This window comes from Triticum aestivum, chromosome 7B (assembly GCF_018294505.1).
Source record: "Triticum aestivum cultivar Chinese Spring chromosome 7B, IWGSC CS RefSeq v2.1, whole genome shotgun sequence".
Lineage (NCBI taxonomy): Eukaryota > Viridiplantae > Streptophyta > Magnoliopsida > Poales > Poaceae > Triticum > Triticum aestivum.
Genome location: NC_057813.1, coordinates 428468040 through 428473958, shown reverse-complemented (window position 1 = coordinate 428473958; position 5919 = coordinate 428468040). Strand labels below are relative to the sequence as shown.

Below are 5919 nucleotides of genomic sequence, written 5' to 3'. Positions count from 1 at the left end.
AGTAGGAGTTGAGGGTAGCCTCCAAAGCACACACACTCTGAGTGTCACCCTTGGCAAAGAAGATGCTATCGTCTGCAAAAAGGAGATGTGAGATAGATGGGCCATGACGCCCGTTTCGAATCCCATGTAGCTCGCCACGATTCTCCTTATCAAGCAACAGACCAGACAAACCTTCAGTGCACAAGAGGAACATGTATGGGCTGATCGGATCCCCCTGACGGATGCCACAAGAGGGTACCACCGGGGTTGTGAGCTCTCCATTAACTCTGACTGCATATCTGACATTTGTGACACATCTCATAACCGCAGCAATCCAAGATGGGGCAAAACCAAGTCTGCTTAGGCAACCATGGAGGTAGCTCCACTCCACCCTGTCGTAGGCCTTCATCATGTCAATCTTCAGAGCAAAGAAAGGTTGCTTCACCCGTTGCCTCCGGATCGTATGCAGACACTCATAGGCGATCAGAGTGTTGTTAGTAATTAGCCTGCCAGGAACAAAAGCACTCTGACTCTTCGACACTACTACATGAAGGATGAATTTGAGGCGGTTTGCCAAGACTTTGGAAGCAATCTTATATAGCACGTTACAGAGACTGATCGGGCAGAAGTTCTTCAACTGCTTTGGACGATTTGTCTTTGGAATAAGCACAATAACTGAGTCATAAAACCCTTCCGGAATAGGCCGACCCTCCAGAAAGCCCCGAACGGCATTATAGATATCAGTTCCCAAGAAATCCCAATGGGTCTGGTAGAACAAGGCCGGGAAACCATCCGGTCCCGGGGCCTTAGTAGGCCCCATCTGGAAGAGAGCTGCCCGCACCTCCTCCATGGAATAGGGTTTGCACAGCTGCTCATTCATGTCCGGAGTAACCTTGGGTGGGATAGCATTCAAGACAGCCTCGGCGTACAGGCAGGGAACCGAGGTAAATAAACTGTTATAGTAAGCCTGCACCATACTTTTGATCTCACCCTGAGAGGAACACACAGACCCATCATCACGGGAAAGTGAGTGGATCCGGTTGGTTCTTCTTCTGGCAGTCGCCCGGGCTTGAAAAAACCCGGTGTTCCGGCCCCCCTCCTTGAGCCAATCCACCCTGGAGCGTTGTCTCTCCATGACCTCCTCCCGTTCGAACAGCTCGCACAACAAGCTCTCGATATGACGTTCTTCCTCCAGGGCGGGCGGTGAGGGCGGGGAGGCCCTAATTGTGGCCAAGCGACGCTCCAACTGCCCAATCTTCTTGCGGACAGACCCAAAGGCCTCTTTGCTCCAAGATCGCAGCGATGAAGCCACATGTTTCAAGTTAGACCAGGTAGACTGAAGAGACGGGAGGCTATCTCTCCCTGCTGACCAAGCCTGTTCCAGAGTCTCTTTGTAGTCCGTGGCTCTCAGCCACATCGCCTCGAACCTAAAACCCTGCTGAACCGAAGACACCCGACGTTGCCGAGAGCCACGATCTAGGCAGACATGTATAGGGTAGTGATCCGGGGACGTGGCAATGATATTCTCAACATCACATGCAGCAAACAGACTGGAGAAGTCATTATTAGCCAAGGCACGATCAAGCCGGCACCGAACATGAGAACCAGGGTCCTGTCGATTGCACCAGGTGTATTTGGGGCCCGAGAAGCCCAAGTCCAGGAGGCCACAGTCCATCATACAATCCCGGAACGCGTCAATCTGAGTTTCAGACCTGTCCCTGGGCACGCAGTGTTCATCTTGAGCCAGAACCTCATTGAAATCACCGCAGCAAATCCATGGACCCCTCCAGGCCGATTGCATACGACGGAGGAGCTCCCAAAACAGATAACGATCCTCCCTGCGAGGCTCACCATAGACAAAAGTCGCCCTCCACGACACCCCATCGTCAAGTTTAACATGAGCATCAATACAACGCTTGTTGGCAGCCTTGATAGAAACATCCGCATTAGAGGTCCAAAAAAGAGCCATACCCCCGCTGAGACCATCACTGCTGACCGCAAAACAACCAGAGAAGCCCAGAGACCACATAAAATTCTTCACTCTCGAATCCCTCATCTTAGTTTCTGACAGAAAGAGGAGGGAGGGTCGGTAAAGCTTCACAAGCCAGCGAAGCTCGCCAACTGTCGCGTCCGACCCCAGGCCGTGACAGTTCCAGCAGATGAGACTCATTGCGTCTGGCGGGGCTGCACCGCAGCCGCCGCCGGATCCGATCGATGGTTTGAAAGCCTCTGTTTCTTGTTGGATGCTGAGTCCGAGTCATGCCCCCCATCCACACATGTTGGCTCCGGGTTAGTAACCAAAACGAAGCGAGGGCATTGTCAACATGATTCCCTGGGACCACAGAAGGACCCGGCAAGGCAGACTTAGCAGATTTCCTTTTGAGGCCCAAAGAGCCGAACTTGTCCTGACCATCCGGGAAGAGCTCTTTGCCAGCCGCAGAAGCCCTTCCCCTGCCTCTCCCACGGGACGAAGCCCTGCCACGGTCTCTACCACCTTCCCTCTTGGGAGGAGATGACACTTCACCCTCAAGATCAGACACGCCAGCCTTGCCCCGGGGTTTAGGACGGCTCGTAGCAGATGAGCCAGACCCGGCCCCCGAGTCGTCACCACCCAACGAGGATGATGTATGACCGGATCTTGACCCCCCAGATTTCTTGTAGCCATCATCTGGAACACACGGCTTCTTGGCAGCATACGGGAGATCACCCATCTCATCCCGATCACCCGGGTTTGGGCACAGAACAGATGAATGCCCAAGCCATCCACAAGAGAAATAGTGGAATGGCAGACGCTCATACATCACCGAGAAAGTATTGGTAGCCTGGAGCTTGGAAGAAGTCACGGTCACATAGTGCACGATCGGCTCCTTGACAGCGATTTCCACACGAACACGCATGAATCCTCCCCAGCAGCGTCCATCAGCATCAGCCTCAACCTTGAGGATACCACCAAGAGGCGCAGCAAACACCATCCCGAGCTTCGCCTTCATCAGTCTTGGCGGCAGATTCATGATGCGTGCCCACACGGCCAAACGATCAAACTGAACCTGGAGCGGTTGAATATTCTGATCAAAAAGCTTTAGGAGGACAGCATGTTTACCCACCATCCATGGCGAGCCCTCGATCACCCTAGCCCTGTCCGCCCGGGTACCAAACTCAGCCACGAAGACATTGTCTCCAGCCGGATGGAACAACAACCCCTTGGGATTGCCCCATGCCGGCCGCATTGCCGCCGAGATAGTCTGAATATGAAGAGGATTGGGGGAAAGAACCTTCCCCACCAGGGCGCAATCCGGTGCTACCAGATCGGCTTCCTCTTCGTCATCCAGCACCACCGGGTTCGCCTTGACAGCCGTCAAGCGAAGTTTCTCCATCATCTCTTTGACACGAGGCGCCGAAGAAGAACTGTCCATCTGAACAGACGGCTTGGGAACCGCCATCCCCGCACGTCCGTTCGAAAGCGCTCGGGCAGGAGGGGCGACGCCTCCACCCGCCGCAGCCAGCACGCCCCCAAGGGCACTTTGATCCCCCACATCACGAGCCTCCGCCATGCCGACGCCCGGAGACCTCAGGCCAGTCGCCGCCAATGGTGGGTAGCGATACCAGGATCGCCCCGTAATCACCCCGAACGGCAACAGGATAGAGGAACCCTAGCGCCCCAACACGGCCGGAGATCTGAAGGAGGGGGGGGGGGGGAGAAGATGGAGTTAGCGAGCCGGCCGCTAATCCAGACTGAGAGCTAACCCTAGGGAACCGCCTGCCGCCCTAGCGTCGCGGGAGCCTAAGAGAGAGTCCATCTCCGCGTGTTCGGGTGAGTCAACCCGCCTGAGTAGGTAGGCTGCAAAATCCAGGTTGAGAATCGGCTGGCGTCATGTTTTTTTGACAGCTCGGCTCACTTCATGTTTTTACGCAAGAGTTCATCACTTTCTCTATCTTTTTATAGGTGAATCACTTATTTTGTCTCAGACACGAAATCGCGAACAGCAACTCAAAAAATAAATAAATCACGAACAGCTTGCTAAAGAAGCGGCAGGCCCCAGTTCATAAAAAAGAGAGGCAAGCCCCAGCTGAAAAAAAGAAAAAAAACCCGGCAAGCACCAGCTCATTTTTTTGAGCAAAAGCCTCAGCTCATAAAAAAAGGAAAAACAGTGGCAAGCCCAGCACAGTGGCACATCATCACTAATTACGTCTTCGGCCTGCTTGGCCCACCTAATAGCATCGTACCCCTCAAAAAAGACAAAAGCTAACAGCATCGTCTTCCTTCCCGCCGGCCACCGCACGAACTTTGAGAGGACTCGAGAAGATCAGAACGATGAGCGGTAGCGCGTTCGACGCGTTCAAGTCGCACGTGCCGGCGGCGAGCAGCCCGCGGCTGTACATCACGCTGGTGCGCGGCCTCCCCGGCACGCGCCGCCTACACCGCCGCACGCTCGAGGCCATGCGTCTCCGCCGTTGCCACCGCACCGTCGATCACCTCACCGCGCCCCCCTCCTCGCCTCCTCGGCATTCTCACCCAGTTCAAGCGCCTCGTCGCTGTTGAGACCCAGGAGATGTACGACGCGCGGAGGAACGCGACGTGCTGCGCCGCGCGCCCAGGCCGCCGCTGGTCGTATCGCACCATCCTCCGATGCCGACCGCGCAGTAGCCTCACTCACTCATTCTGGTAAGATCCTTCCTCTATGGATTCTCGCTCTTCTCTCGTCTTCCCCGTAAGAGAAGAAATGTCTTGATTGTCTTGACTGCTTGCGCGTGCGGTGTTTGATGCAATGCCTCCCTCAAAGGCCTGCTTCTATGAGACTATGGTTAATGTTTTTGGTGTTACCGTTTGGTATTTTGATCATCAGTTGGAGCAAATCACTTGATGTGTGTCTAAAGCCGTGAAAACTCTACAAGATAGAACTCTGAATTCTTCAGTGTAATTGCTTGAAGCCATGAACTATGATATGCAAGAGTGCTGTAAGTTGGAAAATGCAATTTCTGAAATCGAGTTTAAACTTGAGAATGTAATTCCAGAGTCTTCGACACAAGTTTAAACATGATTTTATTTTTTCAAAGCTAATTGCTCCGTATGATGGGCTGGTAGAGGCTCTTCTCTAAATTTTGTGGCTACTATACGTAGGCATACGAAATGTTCTATGCTTAAATAATCTCATGATGTTACATAGAACACATTGCACACTAGACCTGAATGACTACCTTGTAAAATTTGGATAGCTTTTGTGTCAGATGTTTGATGTAAACATCTTAAAAAGTGCTGTACATGACTGCCGGCCATCACTAAAAAATAAAAATGTGTGAACATGTTTCGTACATCTTGTTGTGAACTACTCCCTCCGTTCCTAAATATTTGTCTTTCTAGAGATTTCACCAAGTGACTACATACGGAGCAAAATGAGTGAATCTACACTCTAAAATATGTCTACATACATCCGTATGTTGTGTCCATTCGAAATGCCTAGAAAGACAAATATTTAGGAACGGAGGGAGTAGACATTTTCTGAAATCCTTAGTTGATGATAATTTTTCTTTTAATTATTTGGGTGTCTTCAGACTATCCTGGTTTAATGAGTGGTTGCTTCAATGAGATCTCCTGATTCGTGTGTGAAAAAAAACATGGCATTAATATGGTAGAACAGAACTGAAAAAATGCGCATTAGGTCAGATGAAAAAACAGAAGTGCAGCCAGGGAAATTTCATTTCAGACAACTTCTTGTTTGACAAAGATTTCAGACAACTTCTATTATTGACGAATGACATTGAGACAACATATGAGAAATAAGTGCAGCCAGAGGAATGTCATTTACAACTTCTATTCTTGACAAATGACATCGAGATAAGATATATGAGAAACATTGATAAGTTTGGGGAGTATGACTCTAGGAGTGTTTGCAAAGATCGGAAAATATCAAGTTACTAACATATGTATTGCAGTCACTCTTG

The 5919-nt window shown here is 51.2% G+C and overlaps 1 pseudogene; it reads left to right on the top strand.

Annotated features, from left to right (window-relative positions):
• The first annotated feature begins 4231 nt into the window (after window positions 1-4231).
• LOC123160606 (uncharacterized) lies at window positions 4232-5305 on the top strand (annotated as a pseudogene).
• The last annotated feature ends 614 nt before the right edge of the window (window positions 5306-5919 follow it).